The sequence below is a fragment of the Ursus americanus genome, chromosome 27 (assembly GCF_024610735.1).
Source record: "Ursus americanus isolate L20-20 chromosome 27, mUrsAme1.1.p, whole genome shotgun sequence".
NCBI classification, from domain to species: domain Eukaryota; kingdom Metazoa; phylum Chordata; class Mammalia; order Carnivora; family Ursidae; genus Ursus; species Ursus americanus.
The window spans coordinates 23,859,842-23,883,650 of record NC_142153.1 but is presented as its reverse complement, the minus strand read 5'-3'; the positions used below and the strand labels follow the sequence as shown (position 1 = coordinate 23,883,650).

General features: G+C 45.7%; 1 long non-coding RNA gene across 1 annotated transcript; it reads right to left on the bottom strand.

Moving 5' to 3' along the window:
• Positions 1 to 1,992: 1,992 nt before the first annotated feature.
• LOC148107638 (uncharacterized) lies at positions 1,993 to 22,137 on the bottom strand. The gene is made up of 3 exons (XR_015721979.1): positions 21,999 to 22,137; positions 20,330 to 20,428; positions 1,993 to 4,170 (listed from the first exon to the last, which is right to left on the bottom strand). It is a non-coding gene; the product is annotated as an uncharacterized LOC148107638 (long non-coding RNA).
• Between the last annotated feature and the right edge of the window lie 1,672 nt (positions 22,138 to 23,809).

The following is a 23,809-nucleotide window of genomic DNA, read 5'->3' as shown; positions in this document are numbered from 1 at the left end:
GATGCAGACTGGCTTCGAGGACCTTCCCGGGGCACTGCTTTGCTCACAGAAGCGGTTCTCAGCCTGGTTGTGGGTGAGAAACACGTCTGGAGCTTTTAGAACACACTAGTGAACAGGACCCACCCAGAGCCACTAATGCGGGCCCGGGCAGTGCGCAGTGGGACTGGGCAGCCTGGCTTACAAAGCCCCCGGCTCCTCTCCCAGCATACCGGACTCCTGTCTGGGTGCTCTCTCCCACCTCAGCCCTCATCATCCTCCCCCCACACCCACACCAACACCCTGCTGGTGTTCCCCGAATGCACCTCACCATTTCATGCCCTGAGGGTTTCCTATATCCTTCTGCGGGTCTAGGACCTAACTCCTCAGTGTGTCCCCAGACGGGCCGCATCAGCCTCATTGGGGAACCAGAGCCACAGAGGCAGGGCAGATATACGCCACAGCAAGATGCCAGTTGATTTATACAAACGTACACTCTAGATGCTTTCCTGGCTTGCTCCCCTGGAGAATCCACAGTCGCGCTTCTGTCCTTAGGATCCCTTGCTCAAGTCACTCGTCATCACCCAAGGCTTTCCCAGCCTCACCCTCTTGGCTCTCAGCTGTCACCCGGAAGGAACGAACTCCTCCCTCCTTCGTGCTGCCACTTTTGCAGCCCCGGAGAGCTGACACCGACAGTTCCCTGCACCTGCACTACAGAATATTAGGATCAAACGAAAACCACCTAGCCAGTCCCTTCAGGAAACACAAGTTCCTAGAAGAAAAGGCTGCAGTAAAAAACTAAAAACAAAACAGTTTACTTACGAGACTCACAGCTTGTGCATGAAGAGTAGCTTCAAGCCCCTTATTTCTCTGTGCCCTCCCATCAGAGAAAGCCATGAAGGCAGAACTCTGCCCCATCCCGATCGATTCCACCTTGCAAGTCCCACCTTAAAATCACCCAGCCCAGGCCCTGAAGGCAGATGAATACCCTGCTCGAATTTCCTTTTCTGAGACAGGACTGAGACAATCAGGGTGATGTTCCCCTCCTTGCAGGAGAGCTAACACACTTAGCTTTCTTAAATCAAGTCCTTCTGGCGGCCTTGTAGACAGTCAACAGGCAACACGCTCACCACAGAATACTGCAATTATTTATTTGTGTGGCAGATATCACCCCACTACCTTGTCACTGCCCCCTTCCTGGGTACGTACACACACACACACACACACACACACACACACACACACACACACACACATACACTATAGACTCACGCATAGAGCATCAAAACAATAGAACAAATGGGCTGAAAACCTAAACTGCAGGCATGAAGAAAGGGGAAAAGAGAGAAGGGAAGGAAGGGCCAGGGAGGGGTTGGAAGAGAGAACAGGCCCTAAAGGAGAGGTCTTCCCCATCGGGAAAGAACCAGTCCCACACTCAGGCCTCCTGGACTCCCAGTTGGCCCTCCTCCATGCCCTTCTCCCTGGAGAGCAGAGGACAAAGGAAATGAATATGGTAGAGGAGCCAGTTTCAAGTCCAGACAGCTGGGCTGAATTTCAAGGGTACAATATTTAACTTGAACCTAAAGTTAAAGACTTTCTTGTATCTTCTGTATATTCTTAGAGATTATTTGTACTTGACCTCAACTGTATATGTATATAATGAGATACAATATATACAAACCAGCTCAGCTACCTTTGTGTAATACTGTTTCTATCCATCCAATGTTTATGGGGTGTCCCTCTCTCTCACTTTCTCTTTCTAGTTCTTTGAGAGCTACCAAAGACAGAGATAACCTAGGTAAAAATTTGATAACAGAGACTAAAGGAACTTTTGAGCATATGTTGGAAGGCCAGGAACAAGAATAATTGCAGAACATAGGAAGAAAATTGCCTAGGCTTACTCAAAACTTACTTTCTAATTCAAGTATGAAAATATTACCAGGTAGTTTTCACCACTGATACATTAATTTTCTCTTGTGAACAAATTACCCCCAGACTTAGGAACTTAAGGCAACATTTATTTTCTCACTTGGTTTCTGAGGACTAGGTTCTGAGAGTGACTTAGCTGAATGGTTCTGGGTTTCTCGTGAGGTTGGCTGGGCTGGTGTCATCTGAAGGCTTGACTGGGCTGCTGAAGGAGCCACTTCCCATAAATTTTGCTCAAGTGGTTGTTGGCAGAAGGTCTCCGTGTCACGTGGCCCTCTCTATAACACTGCTCACGACTTTCTCTAGAGTGGGCCTTCCAAGAGGAAGAGCACAGGGAAGACACAGTGACTTTTATGATCTGGTCTTTGAAGTCACACAGTCGCTTCCGCTTTATCTATTTATTAGAATTGAGTTGCTAAGTCCAGTGCACCCTCAAGTACAGGGGAATGAGGCTCTGCCTTTTTAAAGGAATGTTGAAGAATCTGGGGACATACTTTGAACCATGATATTCCTCCCATAGGCAAAATACTCTTATTCCTCCCAGTGCTGCCTGAAAGTCTCATCCCTGTATGTCATCAGCTCAAAATCCAGGATGTCACCATTTAAATCAGGTCCCAGTGCAGGTAATTCTCCTGATGTGCAGCTCTTCAAGTACAGTTCCTCTCTGTCTGAGGTCCTGTGAACTAAAGACATTAACTGAAATTCTATATTTATTCATCACCATGTAGCAAGATACCCCACAACTTACTGGTTTAAATCAACAAACATTTATCTACTCAGTTTTGGGGGCTCAACAATTCAGAAGTGGTTTTGCTGGGTGGGTCTGAGTCAGTGTCTTTCATGACATTTCAGTCAAGGAGTCAGCTGGGGCTGAGTCACCTGGTGGCTTGAGGAGGTTGGAGGAACTGCTTCTAAGATCACTCAGTGACAGAGCTGTTGGCTGGAGGCCTCAGTTTCTCACCATGTGGACATCTCCATAGACTGTTCAAATGTCCTCACGACATGGCAGTTAGCTTCCCCCAAAGTACGTGATCCAAGGGTGAGCAAGAAAGATGGAAGCCAGGATGTGTTTTATGACCCAGTCTCAGAAGTGACAGACCATCACCTCTGCTGTGTTCATTTGGTCTCACAGGACAACTCTGCTATGATACGGGGGGGACTACACAAGAGCATGAATCCAGGAGGCAGGGCTCATTGGGGGCCATCTTGGAGACAGGCCAACTCACCTGCTAAGGAATTAATGTCAGAAGCTGGACTTAGGAGCACTGTCAGATGCTGTAGACTCTTGTTATGTGCTTGCCACTCTTCACATGATCCTCATACAGTAACAAAATTTGGGGGTACCATGAAAATAGGGATCTTAGATAATAACTTTTTCTACCAGATGAATGATGATGATAGACTGATAAAATGACTGAAAGGATTTGTGTGAAAACAGCTCACAGAAATCCAGACATTATAGACATCTGTTTATCTGAGAGGGCACTCTGAAGTCTTGTGAGACTGACAATAGTGAATTCCACTTCCAGCAATGTGGTCTTGGAAAAATCACTGGCTTTCTCTTTACCTTTGTGTCCTTAATTTCAAAAAAGCACAATAATAGCTTCTTTGATGAGTTTTCATGGGAATTCAAACTTTTATATGTAAGGTAAATAGCAATTATTAATCAATGGATAAACAGTAACTACTGTAAAGACTATTTCATAGTATTGTATGGTAACCATCTGAGTTGGTAGATGTCTTTCAGTTTTTGGAGAGATATATATAAATGCGTGAAAAAGGTAAATCTCTCCCATTTAATAATGCATATAGCCATACTTCAGAAAAGTCATACAAAAGAAAAAAAAATCCATCACCCTGCAACTCTAACACAATCACCATTTTCCTTCTAGTCTTCTTTTCTGTGTGCTTTTCCCATACTGAAGCTGGAGTGTACGTAGAAGTCTACTTTTTGTTTCTTTCATTTCATATCTTAATATAGAAACATCTTATAGAGTCTGACACTGCTCAGAGCAGTGAGCTGGGAGTGGGAGGGGAGAGCTGCTGGAAGGAGGGGATGTCGTCGGCCAGGAAATGCTCAAAACTCTCTGTCCTGATCAGCTGATGTTCCAAGAAGCGGAGGTCCTACAGGGTATCAGAGACCAAGACAGGGAGACAGTAGGAGGTGCTAAAAGATTCTGGAATTTGTAGTCTAGGGATGAAAGGTGCTTAACCAATCTTTGGTTCACTTCCTCTTCATAGATGTTGCATGCTCCTTCCGTTATGGCGCTGCTGGAAGGGTTAGTCAAATTAGCATATGTAAAGTGTCCAGCACATAGAAAAGACGTTACTATTAAAATGGTAAAATTCCATGAATCGGGATATAGGATTTCCCAAAAAGTGTTTAGCAACCTAGGAATTCTTAACAGACTTCTTTTTTAAGATTTTATTTTTGAGTAATCTTGACACCCAGCATGGGGCTTGAACCCACAACCCTGAGATAAGAGTCGCACGCTCTACTGACTAAGCCAGCCAGTCGCCCCCTTAACAGACTTCTTAAACATATAACTTTTGTCCTAATATTTCATGACTAATATCTATAATATAGGAAATTCCATCTGGACGTCAGGTCAGTGGGGGGTCGATCATTCATCAAAACTGTTGATAGCAAAGACCAAGGCCTACTGGAACTAGGTAGGTAACCTAAGGGCAGGATGCTGGGAGGAGCTTGCAAGGTGGATGATGTAACCCCGCCTCCACAGGGGGCAGCAGCTATGGGGCTCACAGACGCTCCATAGGACTATAGCTCAGGGTGACAGCTACAGAGCATTTTTTTCTTTCTTTTTTTTTTTTAAGATTTTATTTATTTATTTGACAGAGAGAGAGACAGGCAACGAGAGAGGGAACACAAGCAGGGGGAGTGGGAGAGGAAGAAGCAGGCTCCCAGCGAGGAGCCTGATGTGGGGCTCGATCCCAGAAGGTCAGGATCACACCCTGAGCCAAAGGCAGATGCTTAATGACTGAGCCACTCAGGTGCCCCAACAGAGCATTTTTTTCAACATTCATCTGAATTAATGTGCTATCCCACATAAGCAAAATGATGCTACTACAATGTTCTTGGAAATTAAAAAAAAAATTTTGTTTTTAGGTAGGCTCCATGCCCAGCATGAAGCCCAACGTGGGGCTTGAATTCACACTCTTGAGATCAAGACCTGAGCTGACATCAAGAGTCAGAGGCAAAACTAACTGAGCCACCCAGGTACCCCAATATTCTTGGAAATTTACACACACACAAATCAACAGTGGCTAGGTGACAAGGTTTCTAGTAGAGAGACAGGAGTTACTTTCTGCCTTATCTCTAGCTACTGGGGGTTATTTGATTTTTATATGTTAAAGTACATTCAACTTATAAGTTAAATAAGAAGTACACATTGACATACAAAACACTTCAAGAAGTCTTTCTCTATAGCCAAAAACCCATTTAACTTTATTTAGCCCAGTGGTTCCCATACTATTGGACCTGGAAGCTCTGTTTTCCAAATAAAATGTATAGGCAGCACACTCTGGAATATAAAGCACACACTCTGGTATATCAAAAGGAATACTCAAACAAACCATCAACAAAAACAATACACTCCTGCTACTGTGCCCTGTCAGGGGCACCCCACAGCTGTTCCTGCAAAGTGCTGATGAGCCCCTGCCACCTGTCGTCTTCAAATCAGCAGTGGGGATGTGGCAGTCACCTTTGAAGACCTGATTCTCCAGCTCTCCTCACTGCTCACTGCACAGGGAAGAGGGTGGGTACCGTATTAGAGCTTAATAAATGCGAGTTTCTTCCTGAATCCTTGGAAAATGTATTTTTTTAACTACTTCTCTAACAATCACCATATGACAGCAGCTTAATGAATATGTTAAAGACAGAGAAATATCTCCTCTTACGTGGCCTGAATATGTTTGGTATTGTCAGAACCTGACAAATTGCACTGTGCTCTACACCACGAATCGTGGTATGATGAATTAAAATGAATTACAATTAGAAGAATGCCATATTTTTCACTTGTTTATTTTTATTTTCTTTCCTAGCTTGTAAACATGGAGGGTAGGGTGTGGTAGCCTTAGATTCCCAACCTGTAAAGTAAGCATAATAATATTTATCTTGCAGAATTTGGTCAGCCAGAATATTGGAAAGATCAAATAACAAAGCGAACATGTGAGAAGTGTCTAAGACAATACCAGAGATATAGCAGGACTCAGTAGATGATAAGACAAATATGGGCGCCTAGATGGCTCAGGTGGTTAAGCACCAGACTCTTGGTTTCGGCTCAGGTCATGATCTCAGGGTCATGGGATCGAACCCTGAGCTGGGCTCCCCTCTCAGTGGAGAGTATGCTTCAGATTCTCTCCCTCTCCCTCTGCACCTCCCGCTCGTCCCCTCTCTATCTCTCTCTAAAATAAATAAATAAAATATTTTTTTTAAGATAAGACAATTATTGGTATTATTTCTACACTACTTGTTAACATTAAACTCTCAGAAGATGGAAAAAATCATGGATCTGAAGTACGAACAGTCACTGGCGTGAATCATGAAACTGGCAATATTTGTAGCTGGTTGACATTTTTAAAGGACTGGAATGGTTCTTAGAGACTATCGTTTGCAGATAACAAAATGAGAAACTGAGGCTTAGAAAAATTAAGCAATTTGCCCATGTTATTCACAGGAGCATAAGTTACCAACATGGAACATTTGGATCCCACCCTAAGCATACAAAAACCCCGCTGAAAAGTTAAAAACTCAACAGGACTTATATCTGAAGTGAACACCCATAAACCTTAGCTTTGCACGGTCCCAGGGATTCTGTAACTTACACACATTTGCAAGGCTAACAACAAATTTGAACTCTGGGCATACTAAGTAATCTGCTGTAAATGTTCCCACTATTTTGCTTAAATTCCTGCTTGCCTGTTCACAGCGAACAGGTTTTCCTCAAGCGTTGTAGGATCCGGGCAGCAAAGCCTTCGCCCATCGCACCACCAGATGGAGCCAAACCCACTCCCCGAGGCTCTGGGGAGGCCACAGAGTGTGGGGGAGCCCCAGCTGGTGGAAAACAGTTTACCGTCCTGGTTCCATTTGAGCTGTTCATACTCGGACATGAAAGCCGATGACTTAAGTTTGCCATTATCCCGCCTACTTAACTCCAACTGAATTTGATAAAAATAGAGCGGAGCTGGAGAAATGGCTGCCAGCCCAGCTTCCCCGGCCCACATTATACGACGAGGGAGGATTCTGACAGAAGCCAATCTCCAACCCCCTAACAGAACAGGAAGCAAACACATTCTGGATCTCCTTTCTAAGAAAAAGCCCGCCATCCTAATACTACTTTAGAGACAATGGGAGCTGGATAACAAGAGCTGGTGAAGGAGGACATTTCTAGAAGAACTTAAATATAAGAGGCTGTAATGTAGGGATAACAAGGGGGGAAAGAAAAGGGGACAAAGAACACACGGAATGTGAATCAGAAAGAAGAAAAACGAATGCTTCAGAACCACCAGAGTGTGGGGCGTTAGGCAGTGGTGGCTGGGAGTAGAACTCAGAGTTACCGAACTTCAAGGCTGGAACGAGCCGTGCGAGGAAGCAGAGCGCGGGGCCTGAGAGCTCACTCCTTCGCGGGCAGCTACGCCGATGATCACTAGCGGCAGCGGGCCCTAGACCTGCGTTTGTGCCTGGCCAGTACTCTCCACAGGCTAATCGAACACCTTTCCCGAAACCCTGCAGGAAAGGCACGCGGAGGCGGCCGCCGCGCGCGCAGGGGCAGCCAGGCCGCGCTCTAACGCTGCAGGAAACTGAAGGGAAACTGAAGGACGCCGTCTGCAGCTGCAGCGCCCGCCGCGGCGGCCGCCGATAACCTATCGAACGGGAAGCTGGAAATCAGCACCGTTCGCATTCACATAGGAAGCCCAGCGCAAGCTGTTTGACCCTATGCACTAATCAGTTCCATGCTCACAAAATGCCAGAAACCCTAACCGAAGGCAACACACACACACACACACACACACACACACACACACACACAACCCCGAACACCCACAACATTTTCCCTTAGGAAGTAGAACAATTCCAAGAGTTTAGAAAGAGACCCAGCTGGTTTACAGAGGTTGGCAGGAAATTGGGTAACTCTTCTGTGATGCCACTGTGTTCGCCGGCCCTCCGAGGCCGGCATGCCAAGGCCGTCATTGGGAGAATTCAGATGCCGCGAAGCCATGTTTGACCTCAATGGTGCCAATACTTTGGGTGAAAGTATTTGGGACCTAAACATTTCCGGTCATTATCAGATGTACCGGTCTGATGGGAAGTGCTGGCAGAGCTGTGGTTCTGCCACCCGCTTCTATTCGCTGTAGCCAACGAACCCTTCTGAGCCTCCTTCTCTTTTGGACTGAATCGCCATGACCTCACAGGATGGTTCGGAGGAGAGCCTGAGGACATGTCCGGAGGCACAAAGGAGCCTCCGGGAAACATCAGCCTCCCCGCCTTCAGTTTAATTTTATAATTCACTTCGTCCCTCACACTGTGAACCCGCCTCCAGCAAAGAGAGAAAATGCCTCAGTGTCTTTGGAGCCACTGCTGAATTCTACAAGTCTTATCCAAACCATTATCTCCGAACATTCTGGTCTCGAAATCCACTTACCCTCTTAAAATCTGAGGATTCCTGGTAGCTTTTTTAAAAAAAGATGTGGTTATCAATATTTACCATACTAAAACTGAATACGGAGAAATTTTAAAAATATTTGAGTGACGATCATAATGAGTTACGTGTTAATGTAGATTATGACAGATAACTATTTTCCAAAACAGAAAAATGTCTAGTGAGAAGAGCGATGTCATTTACCGTTTTACAAATCTCCTTAATGTCTGGCTTAATAGAAAATAGCTGGATTCCCATATCTACTCTGCCTCTACATTCCTTCTGTAGTAGTATCTTGTTTTGGCAGAAGTTCATGAAGAAAAATCAGTCTCTGTGTAAGGGAGGAGTATTTTAATTGGTTTTAAAGATAAGTGCACATATTCTTTGATACTACACCCAAACTCAGTAAGTGCTAGTTTCTTTAAAGTTAATTTTAATGTGGAATCTGGAACCTTCTCAATGAACTTTTTAAATTCTGTTCTGTGAAATCCATTGATCTGTTTTGCACTTTGAATAGATCTTTTACCCATGCATGCTTTTGTGACATTTGGAAAATTATTGCCTCACTGACTTATGTAGATCTTCCAAATTTTGACATATTTTATTACACATCCCCCCAAAATCACATTATTAATATATTGCCACCAATCTCATCAGAATAATGTCTATAAGGAAGCCGTCAAGCTCACAGTGATATACACAAGTGTTCTATAATTCTGATTCTTTCTTGAAAGTTAACATTTTATCATTGGCAACTGATATTGTCAGTTGTTTTACTTGAGGGGACAAGCTTACTTTATTCATTTTGAGAAAATACCCTTCAAATATCCAAGTCTAAATAACCATAGTTTGGCTTTCACACTTTAAAATTTTAAAGAATAATGGTGTTCCAGGGGGAATAAAAGGCTAGTTTAGCTCACAAATTAATTGCCAAGTGTTTTTCCTCAAGAAAACCAACACCCTTCATTATTCAGCAGAAATGCTTGTTGTGTTTTTCCCATTTTATTACAGAGAATATTAAATGCACGCATGTACTCAGAGATCGAGATTTAACAAAATTAATAATTTTTACTGATTTATCAAGGACATTCTTTTTTAAAAAAATATTTTAAAGTAATCTCTACACCCAATGGGGGGCTCGAACTCACAACTCCAAGATAAAGAGTTGTACACTCCACCGACTGAGCCAGCCAGGTGCCCCTACCAAGGGCATTCTTAAAGGAAACTGGAATCTGTTTTACTGTGAGTATGTGGTGACAATTTGGTGCCACATGCCACATGGGAAGGAGGCAGCAGTTTTGCTCTCTGCTGCTTTTGCATCATCAGAAATGTCACCACGGTGAAAAAATCAACACCTTAATATTAATATGAAACTAGTTTCTACCTTACAGACTCCCTGAAAGGGTCTCGGAGACACCCCCTCAGTGCTCCTCTTTCCTCAGCTCTCCAACTCCCAGTGAGCTCTGGCTACTCTACATTTCCCTATTGCAGCACTCAATAGAATGGGGGGTGTCTCTGTGTCGGAAAAGTAAAAACTATTTTCATATATTAATATTAGAATGTTTTATTTCCCTAAGCTCTTGCTTTATAATTGACTCTACCCTCTATTTTTAATAATAAATTATTTGGCATACCAATTACATGCCAGACACTATTCTAAACGTGAAAAATACAGGAGTCGACAGGACAAGCAAGTCCTTGCTCCCATGGCCCTTATATTCTAGAATAGGCAATAAACTTGTAAATAAATTAATGCACAAGACATAAGTCTTAAAATGATTAAAAATAGACTGATGTGACCAAAGGTGAGCCAGTAGTGAGATGGCCCTAAAATGAGGGGTGTCAGGTTTGTGCTTGTCTATGAATAATGGTGATTCATGGGTAGGAACGAGGATAGGCTAAGTTTCCAGTAGACTGGTTAGGGTAGAATTGGAATTCCCCTGAAAAGCTGGGACAAGGAAGAGGAAAGAAGGCATGGTTCCTTGTGTTTGAAAGGATCGCCATCTTTCCCCTTCTGGGGAGGATGGTACCTCACCCACCTTCCAGGGGAAGTAGCAAGGCATGATGGGAATGTCTGGAGAAGAGCAGCTGGGTTTTGTGCAGGAAGCCACTCTGCCCTGTGAGGGCCACCACAGCATCACTGGTGTTACTAGTTGCTGCTTGTTCTGCCTCGAGGCTGGTGGGAGAAGAGGGGCAACGACGTAACTGGGATTATTTGTAATATGAAGGTCTTGTTGCCCTGGCTGCAATACTCAACCTACATGGTCATCCCGAGGCCAGCATCACTTCTGCTTCGGAGTATTAGAGAGCCCCTTCTAGAGCACATGAACATCTTTCATCTACACCAGTAGTCACTTAAGCCAGCTCTCCAGGACAAAAACAAACAAAAGAAAAAGCAAAGAACTCACACAAAACTCAAAAGAATGGCTTAGAGGTCCTACTGCGAAAAACACTTTGCTGTGGAGGAAATATTATGCTGCTCACTTAAGAGAGTTCTGTAGAAACAGTTCTTGCCCTGTTTTCCTCTCCCGTTTACCCTAGCAAGATGCCCTGACGGTCCTGCTGGAGGCATGTGTCCTCTGAATCTCCAGGGCACGTTTCTAATGTTTTCTTCAGATGAACCCTTGTATTAGTCCAGGGGAGGCGTCCAGTCTCTCCTTGAAGTCAACGTTTCCCTCCTCCTCCCCCTGTGAGCCGGCCTGTTTGCGGTAATGCCCCTTCCCTACGTCTTCCTCAAGAGCCACGATTTTGTTTCCTTCCCCATGTTTCCCATAAGTATGAATTATTGTGACCCCAACAAAGGTATATCGTACCTCCTTCACGAGTCCTTTCGCTTTAGCCACTTCATGTTTTTCAGAAGAGACATGCTGGGCAGGCTGCAAGTGTCTGTGCGGAACACTGCACTTTATACCGATGGTGGAAATTTGACATAAAATGTGAAACATCTCTCTGCCCTAGAAGTGCCCGTGCAAGCTATCCATTCAATCTCCTCCTCCTATTAAATCATAGCATATTCCCCCTTCTCAATAAAGCATAAAATTCTGGGTGACAGGGACTACTGTTTGTCACTACACCACAATAGCCCCTGCCTTTACAGACTGTTGACACTTTTATTGTAAAGGAGTTAGAAAATGTGTTCACTCTACTCCACAGAGGCAGCTGGGTGGGAGTGGTGGCCATGCGTGGAGTGGGAGGGTGGGTTTTGCTCTAATCTTTATTCCAAGAGCATCAGTACTTCCACGGCGACCACCCTTTCCCAATCATGTAACTTCTTACACGGTCCCTTTTGGGGTTGGCTCTAAAGTGCTTAAAGCCGGGGCGCCTGGGTGGCACAGCAGTTAAGCGTCTGCCTTCGGCTCAGGGCGTGATCCCGGCGTTATGGGATCGAGCCCCACATCGGGCTCCTCCGCTATGAGCCTGCTTCTTCCTCTCCCACTCCCCCTGCTTGTGTTCCCTCTCTCGCTGGCTATCTCTATCTCTGTCGAATAAATAAATAAAATCTTTAAAAAAAAAATAAAAATAAAGTGCTTAAAGCCCAATGTACATGCCACATTTAGCAAATCTCCAGGGGCTTATCACAAGTGTCTCAGGAATGAGATACATGAAAGACTCATCTTGTGTTTCCCGGCTTCAGTGTCCTTCTGTCCTGATGACCACATCTTCATCACTGTTGCTCTGCCTTCCTTTTTGAACTCTGATGTGTGTCTTGGCTACATTTTGTCTCGTGAAAACAGACCTCCATAAAAGCTTTAACAAGTTGGTCCTGCATTTCTGTCACATTTAAAAGTCACATGAGTCACAGCAAGCCTTCCCTTGGGGCCCTGAGGAACAACACGTTTTAACAAGGAAAGGGCAAGTCTGTCACAGAGAGCCAGTAGGCTCTCACAGCTGCCTCCCCCAGTTCCATCCACCAGCAAGCACCCTACGTAATGCATGAGTAATGCGTCTCACATGCCTATTGACCGGATTAGGATGGGGATCGGTGGTAGTTACCAAGGTAGGTGGTAGCCAAGGGTGGAGAAAGCTAGAAGGAAATCCTAGAGAAGACAGGAAAGCTGAGGAAGAGCTGTCCAGTTTTCCTCTGTTCATTTTTCTGACGGCCCAGGACTTTACAGTAAATTCATACACTGTCGAGTGAAGCAGGAAGACCAGGGTGTGTTCTAGTTGGTCACTTTATCCCTATTTGTCTCAGATTCTCAGTTTTATAGCTAGCTTCTATTCTTAATTCCAGCTCTTTGGTTTTTCCAAGAGTTCGATCCACCTTTTAGCTTTTTGAAATGTTCCTTCTGTCTCATTGAGTCTGCTCGATCCCTTGAGTGTCTCCTTTTACCATTTGAGAACGCTGTTGAACCACTGGCTCTGTCACCGCCAGGTGACCCAGTAGCAGCAGCAGCAAGCAAGCAGGAGAGAAGATGATAATCAGAAAGAACTGATCAGGCGGCACCTGGGTGCCTCATTTGGCTGAGTGTCCAACCCCTGGTTTCGGCTCAGGTCTTGATCTCCGGGTCATGATCTCAGGGTTGTGAGACTGCGTCCCAGGTAGGTCTCCACACTCAGCAGGAAGCCTGCTTGCGATTCTCTCCCTCTGCCCCTCCCCCATTTGCACGCTCTCTCTCATAAATAAATCTTTTTTAAAAAGATCTGATCAGAAAAAAGCTGTTCAGTGAATATGATGAAAGCTACATTTTGTATTCCAAATCTTAATTGTTCACATATTTCCCTCCAACTTTGCCATTTCACTTTTTCAGAACGAACTCATGGAGAAGAGAAATAAAAGGAATTGAAGTCATAACTAACGTAATTTGTACTATGCAATATCAGCTCATTTATTTTTAGATGATAGTGTATCCTATTTTGCAACCTCCCTCCTAAGGCCTCCATGGTAGGTAGCAAGCATTGATAATAGTAGAGAAAAGCTGAGATTCCACATTTGGGTTATTTTTCTTTGGCTCTGCACAGCCGAAGAACGAAGAAGTCGGACAGCTCTCCTGAGAACACCAGGTTTGCACTTACAGTGTGTACTAAAGCAAGCACGCTCTGGCAGCTGCTGTCAAGGAGGAGGAACTTTTCCTCTGCTTAATTCCCAGAATGCAGAGTTTGAGCGTGGGGCAGGAACACAACATGCGTACTTGACAAACGCATGGCGCTCACACCGGGACGGCAGCAGGTGGATGGCTCCAGCCGTAAACTGCCCGGATGTGGTGAGGCTATTTCCTCCATAAGAGGAATGCTGTACATTCAAAGGCATCTTGATGGGTTTAATTTGGCTTTTGGCGCTTTAAAAGTGTCACTCCAAAAGCTGAATGTGTGAAGACAAGCACTTATTCCCCAACAATGTCATGACTTATGTGGCCACGGACAGACCATCTACTCTGCTTTATTGTCTGGTTAGGTGGCCATCAGAGCAGAGTCCGGGGACCTGAAAGCCACGTGTCGATCACCGGTCCGTCTCCCACCTTCCCCATTCCATGTCAGTCAGGGTTCTGCAGAGAAGCAGAACCAATAAGATGTTTCTAGAGAAAGGGCTTTATTTTCAGCTCACGCAACTTGAGGGAGCTGACAAGTTCAAAATCTGTAGGGCAGGCTGGCAGTGGGTACCCCACTCTTTCCTCTTAAGGCCTTCAACTCATTAATGATGGAGCACATCTGCTTTACTCAAAATCTGCTCATTTAAATATTAATCATATCTAGGGGCGCCTGGGTGGCTCAGTCAGATAAGCATCTGACTCTTGATTTCCACTCAGGTCATGATCTGAGGGTTGTGAGGTGAGCCCCGAGTTGGGCTCTGGGCTGGGTGTGGGGTCTGCTTGAGATTCTCTCTCTCCCCCTCCCCCCCACCTCTCCCTCTCTAAATAAATAAATAAGTAAATAAAGAAATGTTAATCATGTCTTAAAAAAATATCTTTCTGGCAAACACAGACTAATGTTTGACCAAACAACTGGATTGCACACTCCAGCTAAGATGACTCATAAAATTAACCATCTATACACAGTAAGTACTCAACGAACTGATTTGATGAGATATGTATCCCCAGACAAAACATACCCCCGAGCCACTATTTCTCCAGCTGAACAATTCAGGGATTGGACTTCATTCCTCCAGTTTTGGTAGGCCCAGGGCAAAAACTGAAGTCTTGAGAATATGGAAAACCTGTGACCTCTAGTCTCTTCAGATGAACGGAAGAGCTTTAGATCAGATGAGAACACCTTCCCCACCATGGTGGCCACCCCCAGGATCAGCAGCAATAGAATAAATACTATACGGTGGTCCCCCCCTTATCCTCAGGGCATACCTTACAGAACCTTTAGTGGAACCGAACCCTACATATACGATACATATATACTTATGATAGAGTTTAATTTATAAATTAGGCACAGTGAGAAATTAATAATAAATAATAAGACAGAAAAATTATAATACACTGTAATAAAAGTTATGTGAATGTAGCTTCTCTCTCTCTGTCAAAATCTCCTATTGTATTGCACTCGCCCTTCTTCTCGTGATGATGCGAGATGATAAAATGCCTACACGCAAAGGGAAGTGCTGTGAGAGGTGCAGGTGCTGTGACCCAGCGCGGGGCTGCTACTGACCTCCTGATGACACATCATTGCCTCTGGACCAAGGTTGACAGCATGTAACTGAAATTGCAGAAAGCAACGCCGAAGATACGGGGACTACCATACAAAGCTCTATAATCCAATGAGCTGTCTTCTTCTTGTCCTGGTTTCCTGAGGCCTAACCACACCCAGGGGCAGGACTCAGGACTCAAGCAGCTTAGGATGTCCAAATCACCAGGTCTCCGTAAGAGAAGGGCTCCTCCTCTAAGGTGAATAGGCTGCTTAAGAATTTAGAACCCAAGGGTGAAGGAAATGCCTCTGAAATAGCTGGGAGCTCAAGGAGAGGCTTCTAGAAAAATAGGCACTAGTTCCAGCCATGACTCCTGGTGTCTTTGTGTTTTTTTCTTTTAACCAGTCCAGGAACGGAATAATGTCCAGTGTCTTTGGAAGACGATGGGAAGAGGGTCATTGAGGAGGAATGAGGTTCAAACCACAGCCAGTACACAGACCCTAAAGCAGTGCCTGGTCCCTAACACTCAATGATGTCCATGGAGTGGACCAGTTATCCCATCATTTTAGCCTTTCTCCATCTCTCTGTGTTTTCCCGAACCCCCGCCCAAAGGTAGCATCCATGGTAATGATTCCCTTGGCATCGTTCAAGCCCAAAGCTTCAAGCAGATAGGGGGACCCTAAACACCATGGTGGTTTCTCAGCTCTGAATCCATACATCAAACAGGATGGGTGTCTCTTTCAGGTGATATTCCAGAAGGAAAAAACAGCAAATATTTCAGTTTAGTTCGGGTGACACCTAGATGTATTTCTGGTTTCTGTCTGACTCCATGTATAGGAGGACTTTGAAATAGGTGGGCAATTTGATTTAGAAATGTGTTCTTTCATTTAGATTTGTGTTTGTTTGTTTGTTTTGTTTTCTGAACTTGAAGTGCACTGACTGGGCCGAGCAACTAAATCATGAATCTGGCATTTTAGGCATCTCAGTTCCATCTTTTGCACGTTGTTTTTATAAGTGGAGTTTCTTTGAAACAAATGCACAGTCAAGGATAAATCCTTGGCCTTGGAGCCAGTAGAACTGGGCTCTTATGGAATCCTAGATGTCATGTAATTTATTTCTGCCAATGTAGACAAGATGCGTAGGGCCGGTGGTTCGTTTTCCATGAGGCTTTGAGGGGGTACGGAACCTTGAAGAGGTTAGCACGGACGCAGGTCTGGAACTGCAGAGATTAACTGTGCCGTACTGGATCAGCCTCAGGAAACACAGGCCTCCAAGCGGGGTGACCTGAAGAGCTATAGCCATTATCCTTCACAGCGCAGTCACCCTGTTCTACCAAAGGGACATGACTCCCAAGGGAGATACATAATCACTTCTTAAGTGATATTAGGAAGTGATACTAATTTCCTGAGAAGCAAACAAACTGGCCTGTGGAGAGAGAATAAAGAGATGGAGGGCCCTTAACTGGTGTGTGAAGGAAGATTTTTTCAGAAGATAATACATACGCTGAAAACTAGAGTCAGGAGCAGCCAGCTGTGGGAAGCTGATTTTCCAGACATAGTGATGGGTAAGACAGAGGACAGTGGGGCTGAGGGGAGATGGAGAAATCGCGTTGACTGCCAAGGCATCTGCCTTGTGCGCGTGGCCTGCTGGTGCCAGCATTCGCAGAGACGGCAGAATGTAGGGAGGAGAGGCGTGGAGGAAAATCAGAAGTTATGTGGTGGACATGTCATGTTTGTGAAGACTGTGAGAATTCCAAGGGGAGATGTGGAGTAGGTGTGGAGGAGCCCGGGTCCTGGCAGGAACCCAGGGCAAGAGAGCTTCATAAAAACCCTCTAACAAAGGTGTGGGCAGAGTTTAGGGAAAGCAAAGAGATGGTGCAGTGTCCTGAAGCTAGGAACGGTGGGGAGGCGTGACCGTGCCTAGGCCTGAGGAAGCAAGGGGAAGGGGCGGTAACTGGTTGAGAGAGGGTCTAGGGGGCTAGACGCAGATGGAGAGGGCCTTCTGATAGGATCTGTGGCCTTCTGTAGACAGATACGGCCAGTCTGAGGTGAAGCCCAAAGAGAGAGCTGGGATAAAAAACTTACTGACCTCACTCTCCTCTGACCTTTCAGTCTCCTGCTGGAAACTTCTATTGGCTAAGCCCAGCTGGAAGTCAGAGAGTCTGCTGATAGAGTTCACAAGTTCAAAGTGCCAGGGCAGAGAGGAGGGTCACCAAAAGTACAGCGTGGATCTGGAAGGACAAACAGAAAACACACACAGCACGAGGCAGTTGGATACACAAGTCTGGAGCTCTAAGGAGATGTATATATGTATACCGGTGAGATGTATATATGTATACCGGTGAGAAATAACTGGTACATAGGCGGGAATTAAGGTCATGGCAATAGCTGAGGTCATGGAAGGAGAGCAAAGGAGGAGAAGGGACTGAGCCGCCAAGAACTCGGTCTTAGAGCTCAGCTGGAGAATAAAGGGGACTTTGCAAAGCAGACTGAAAACGAGTAGCCAGAGACTGAGGAGGAAATACAAGACAGTGTGGGGTCACACAAGGGCAAACAGGAGACAGGTGCAACAGGAAGAAATGGTCAGGTGACCCTTTGAGTCAAATTCTCCTGGGAAGCTGAGAAACAGAACTGTGCCTTTTGGATCTGGCAACATTATTCAACAAGGGTGCCACGCCCTGTGCTTCTGGGTGTTGCCCAGAGGGGTAAGCCCTGGATTTTGAGGAAATCCCCATCTAGACAGGGAGCCAGGCACACTGTGGTGTGACGGACCTGATAGAAATCAGAACAAGTGCCTTTTGAAGCAGAGAGGGCGCTGGGAAAAGTTTCCTAAGGACAATCAATTATAGACAGGGTCTGTACATAAATTCTTTGGAATGAAGAACTGGAAAAATCTTGCATTTCATAGAAGAGCAAAATGAAACTCAGGAAAACCACTTGTCCCTCCTTGACTCAGCACCCCATCGGGAGGATGCTGACAATCTAAATATTTTCTTGATTTCAGACCTTCTTGATTAAATCTGCAAAGGACAGACCTACGCCCTATGCTTTATTAGAATCAAGGTGTTATTCATTTAAAGATTTTCCGTGAAAGTGAGATGTTTATGCCAAAAATTGCTAATAATAAACATAAGAAAATGAAAATCACTCTTAATTCCATAGTCCATGCTCCTAACTTTCTAGCAAGTTTTCCCAGTTTTTTCCCGATTGTGTGTATGTCAGCATAATCATTTCTCTTTAAAAAATGTTTTCCACACAATCAACAGAGTGAAATGGCAACCACAGAATGGGATCAAATATTTGCACATCATACATATAAGGGATTAATACCCAGAATATATAAAGAACTCCTACAGTGCTCAACATCACTAATCATTAGGGAAATGTGAATCAAAACCACCATGAGATACCACCTCACCCATTAGAATGGCTACTATGAAAACACACGCACACGCGCACACACACACACAAACACACACGTGCCCAGAAAATAATTAAGTGTTGGCAAGGGTGCATGGCAGTTGGAATCCTTGGGCATTGTAGGTGGGAACAGAAAATGGTGTAGCCTCTACAGGGGACAGTATGGCAGCTTCTCAAAAAGCTAAAAACAGGATTACCATATTAACCCAGCAATTCTATTCCTGGGTAATTTATCTAAAAGAACTGAAAGCAGGGTCTTGAACAGACAGTGGCGCACCTATGCTCATTACGGTATTATTCCCAACAGCCAAAAGGTAGGAGCAACCCAAGTACCTATCGCTGGATGAATGGATACACAAAATGTGGCACATACATACAGTGAAATAGTATTCAGCCTTCAAAAGGCAGGAAATTCAGACACAGGCTATACCATGGATGAACCTTGAGGATAGTATGCTGAATGAAACGGGCAGGCACAAAAATACAAATACTGTGTGATTTCCCTTGAGAGGTACCAGATTGTCACATTCATAGAGACAGAAGTCTAATGGTGGTTGCCAGGGGCTGGAGGAGAGGAAAGAAAATGGGGGGGGGAGTGTTGCTTAATGGTATAGACTTTGAGCTTTGCAAGATGAGGGGGTCTAGACACTGGCTGCACGACAATGCAAATGTATTTGATGCTACTGAACTGTATACTTAAAAAATGGCTAAAATGATCAATTGTAGCTTACAGGTATTTTATCGCAAATTTTAAATTAAAATGTTTACAACTTTTACTCTAGTAATATCAGGTGAACATCTTTTCATATCAACGAATATTTTTTGTATTATTATTTCAGTGGCTACACAACAGTCTATTTTTCATTACATACCTTCTTAATCAAATCACTATTTTTTGAAATTTGGTTTTCTACAAAGCCAAACATCACATGCAAACTGCAATGAAGGTCACTGTAGCTACATCTTTACCAAATGTGTAAATATTCTTAGAATAAAATTTCAGGATCAAAGGAGAAGAGACCTCATCAGGGGTCAGGCAGGTGGGAAATGTAATATGAAAGCTGAAATATAAAAACCAATCGGCAGAGAATTGAAGTGGGGGTGTGATATACATGAAGTGCTATACAAAATATTTCTAGCTGGGGAAAGGAAATGTCATTTATTTACTAAATGTTATTTAGTAAGTAAATTCACTTACTCCATGTATAAATTACACTGAGACTCTGCTGTGCACCATTGTTCTAGACATTGTGATTTCAAATTGTCTTCGACATTCTCTTATTCCTCAGGGAACCCAAAGACCAGGCAAGAGAGAAGTAAATCAACAATTTCAGTGCAGCTTAAGACAGGAGGAAATGGAGATATGCTCCAGGTCTAACGGGAGCAGAAGAGGAAATTCACCAACGGGGAAGACTTCTTAAAGGAAGCGGCTGTTACGTCAGTGAGCTGAGTGTGAACAGAAGAGTCAGAGTTCTTTACACTAAAAGGGGGTAACTAAATGGGGTAGCCCACCTCCGAGACCCCGACCGTGCCTACCTTCTGTATTCACAGCCCTGTGTAGCCTTGTCTCCCACTGGATCAGGGCTGTTCTGGGTGACCAAGAGAGAACGATAAGAGATAACACTGAATTCAGAGGCTAGATTATAAAAAGCACTGACGCTTCGATCTTGTTCTCTTGAATTACTTGTGCTGGCGAAACCAGTTCCTGGGCCATGAGGATATTCAAGCAACACGCATGAAGAAGAACTGAGGCCTCCCACCAAGAGCCAGTGCTAACTCACCAGTCATGTGAATAAGCCTCCTCAGACGTGGATCGCCCTCCAGCCCCATGGGAGACGGTTGCCCTGGCCAACATCCTAACTGCAGCCTCACGAGGGAGCCTAAGCCAGAACCAAGAGACACAGAAGTGATTACTGTCTTCGTAAGCTACTAAAAAGTCTTGGGGCGACTTGTTTCTCGACAATAGTTAATACACTACATCTCAAGCCTGTGTGACTGCAGGGCTGAAAATGTCTAAATACGGAAGATATTTGGAGTGACCTCAGAGAAGGTAACATGCAGGGGAATGGAAGGAGCTGGAGACAGAGAGGAAAGCTGGGGCCAGATACTGCATGGCCAGGGTGCACCCTGATTTTCTGGCCTTCTTTCTTGCCAATGGAACCAATCGTGTTCATGTATTAGAGTATGTGGAGGAGGTCCCACAGGAAGGATGTGTGTGTGTGTGTGTGAACAGAAGGCTGAAGGGAAAGCCTTGGCTGGGAGAAAACCCTCAAACGTGAGCAGAGGAAGATGTTACAGAAGCCTGAGAAAGAGTGGGGTAGAATTCCACGAGTTAAGGGAAGAGTTTCAAAAAAGAGGGAGTGGCCACGGCATCAAAGGCAACAAAGAAATCAAGCAAGGCCTGGGAAGTGCACCAGAATTGTCACCGTGGATTACATGTGCGGTGTGCACAGGGTTCTAGAGAAAGCATGGAGGAAGGCATGGGAGAGGAAGTAACATCTGAGTAGAGAGCCCAGGAGCAGGGGAGTGGACAAGTGACAGGGACATCATGCCCGGATGTGTCTGGACCGTGGGATGGGGGTGGAGGTGGGAAACGGTTGAGGCCAGTGAGGAAAAGGTTTTGAGAGCACACCAAAGATCCGTAAGTCGGTGATTTTTGAACCATCCCCTGAAGAGCCCAAGGGCTTGACACCGGCCAGGCCGCCTGACGGTGGAGGGCGGTCAGGACGGCAAGCTGTGTCCTAGCCTCCGCCTTCCCAAACACACCGTGCTTCTGATTAGCCCTTCCTTTGAAGACTGTATTCCGCGGCCAGAATTCTGAAAACCATCTTGTTGGCAAGGGGAGCCGTGGCCTCAGAAGCAATCACGAAGTCTGAGACACTCACACAGGAGGGCGGGCAAGGCCCTGAGGGCCGCCTGTAAAAAGGTGCACGTTTTCTGGATCAGCTTCAGGAGCAACGTGGAATGGAAACCAACCTTGGGCTTTGGGTAGGGCTCAGACCTTATCCCGGCCCCGCGAAGGGCAGCCCGACAGCGCGCGGCCCTTCCCGAGATAAGGAGTCACGCTTCCCGGTGGCGCACCTGGGACTGGCTCGGGTTTCGCCGCTCCCCGAGAGCTGAAGCCGCGCGCGGAAGGCACACCCTCACTACGTGCCCGGAGGCGGGGTTAGCCTCGGACGCCGGCGTGTGCGGCGCATTGTTCAAAGTCTGACGCCGCCAGATAAGAAGAGTGGAACTGCAGGGGTGTGCGAGGCCAGGGCACAGAACCAGGGCGGAGGGGTGCGGGTCAGGGAAGGGAGGCGCAGGGAGGGCTGCAGGTTAAGAGAAAGGAGGCGTCCCAGCCTGTCGGTTTGGGCCAAATCTGTTTCCTTCCGTGCAAAACAAGAGAAACTCGTGCTCTCGGAGCGCCCTGCTATCTCTCGTGCTGTGACACTTTCCGAAATGTCTTACTTGTTCAAAGCTGCCAGAGTCCCATTTTCTGTCACTTTCCAGAAAGAGGCAACTCGGGTAAGGAGAGGAGGAGCTTTCCTTTGCTGCATCCTGCCTACCTCTTCAAGCGCTGACCGTCGCGGGTCGCGCGCTACGTGGCGCGGAGCGAGCTGGTCCGCCGGCTGCTACGTGACTGCGCGCTCGCCGCGCCGCTCGCCGCGCCGCCGGGCGTCCCGGGGGGAAGGGCGGGGCCTCGCCTCCCTCCTCCCGCGCCCTCCGCACGCCGAGTGGGGAAGCGGCAGCCGCGGACGCACGCGCAGCCAGGTGCGGGCTTCCGTCTGGTTTCTCCGTGCAGGACGCGCACGGTCACGGCGCTCTCTGAGCCTTGCTTTCTCATCGTTAGACTAGGACTGGCGAGACTTTGAGGCACCTCCAGCTCTCAGGTCTGAGGGTGGGGTGTCAGGAATGTTGCTTTTCTACGACCTTGTCTGCAAAGCGCCATGAGGTCCTTGGGATCACAGCGCTGGCTTCATTTTGTCACCCACTACTTATAAAACCCACGAGAAGGGCACTTTAGAATCAATGTGGATTTAGATATAATAACCATAACATCATTACTATATAGTTTACCAATCACTTTAAATGGTAGGCTGAAATCCAAATCATTACTTCCATTTTACAGATGACTAAATTATCGTTGTTTCTTTTAATACTAATAATCATTATTACTAAAAACGTAAGTTGCTAAAGAATATACAGATAGGAAACTTCTTCTGGAGCCACTTTTAAAGAATGCTCCTGATCTGACCTTAAACAAAAGGAAAGGGCGAAGCGATGTTATCTTTTAGGTCAGGAAAATAAACAGAGTTTTCTGTTTTCTACCCTCTTTTGTAAGCAGTGACATTTGAGAGGTTTCTCACCAGCAGGTTTTTGCTTATGCCTGAAAATTATCTGACTGACATTAGCCTAAACAAGGGGCAGGGGGCAATCTGGGGGGACATCCCTTGCGCTTTAAATAGTATGTTGTGAGGCCACAGAAAAGGGGCTACAGTTTTCAGGGAAATACCTTCTTGCTCAGTTTATTGGGTGGGTTGCAATGGTGAGGAGGGTAGAAAGGAATGAGATTTGTTGGCATCTGCTTGCTTCCTTTGTGAAGCTTGGGTGATGTTCAAAGGACCCCAAGGGTAGAGGTCCAGCTGCGAACTGGTTTGCGGTGGAGTGAGGATGGTATAGGAATCCCATCTGCAGAGCCCCTTCTCACTGTGCGTTTTAACCTGCCCTACCATCTGAAGAGATTGCCGTGATTCTCTTTCTTAAGTTATAAAGCTCAGAAAAGTTGCCTTAAGTGAAACAGCTAGGAAATAATACACTGGCTTTCAAACCCAGCTGTCTGAACTCCAACTTCAATACTGTCTCCGATTTCAAAGCCCTAGACACCAGGAAGGTTCTCAGGTCCCACCAGAGTGATAGTGCTGGGCTGGCAGAGACTTCCAGGAGAATGAGGGTGCGGGTCTCCCTAATCCACGATGATCTGGCTCCGAAGCAGTGGGATTCACTGAAAGCAAAGTCACACAGCAAGAACTGGCAAACCGGCCAGTGGGACAAATCTAGCTCATGAAAGGCCAGCAAGTTAAGACTGGTTTTTATGTACCTTAGTGGTTGGGGGGAAATTTTTTTTTTTTAAGATTTAATTTATTTATTTATTTGAGAGAAAGAGTGAGAGAGAGCGAGCACACATGAGCAGACGGGAGGGGCAGAGCGAGAGGGAGAAGCAGGCTTCTCACTGAGCAGGGAGCCCCATGCGGGACTCGTTCCCAGAATGCTGGGATCAA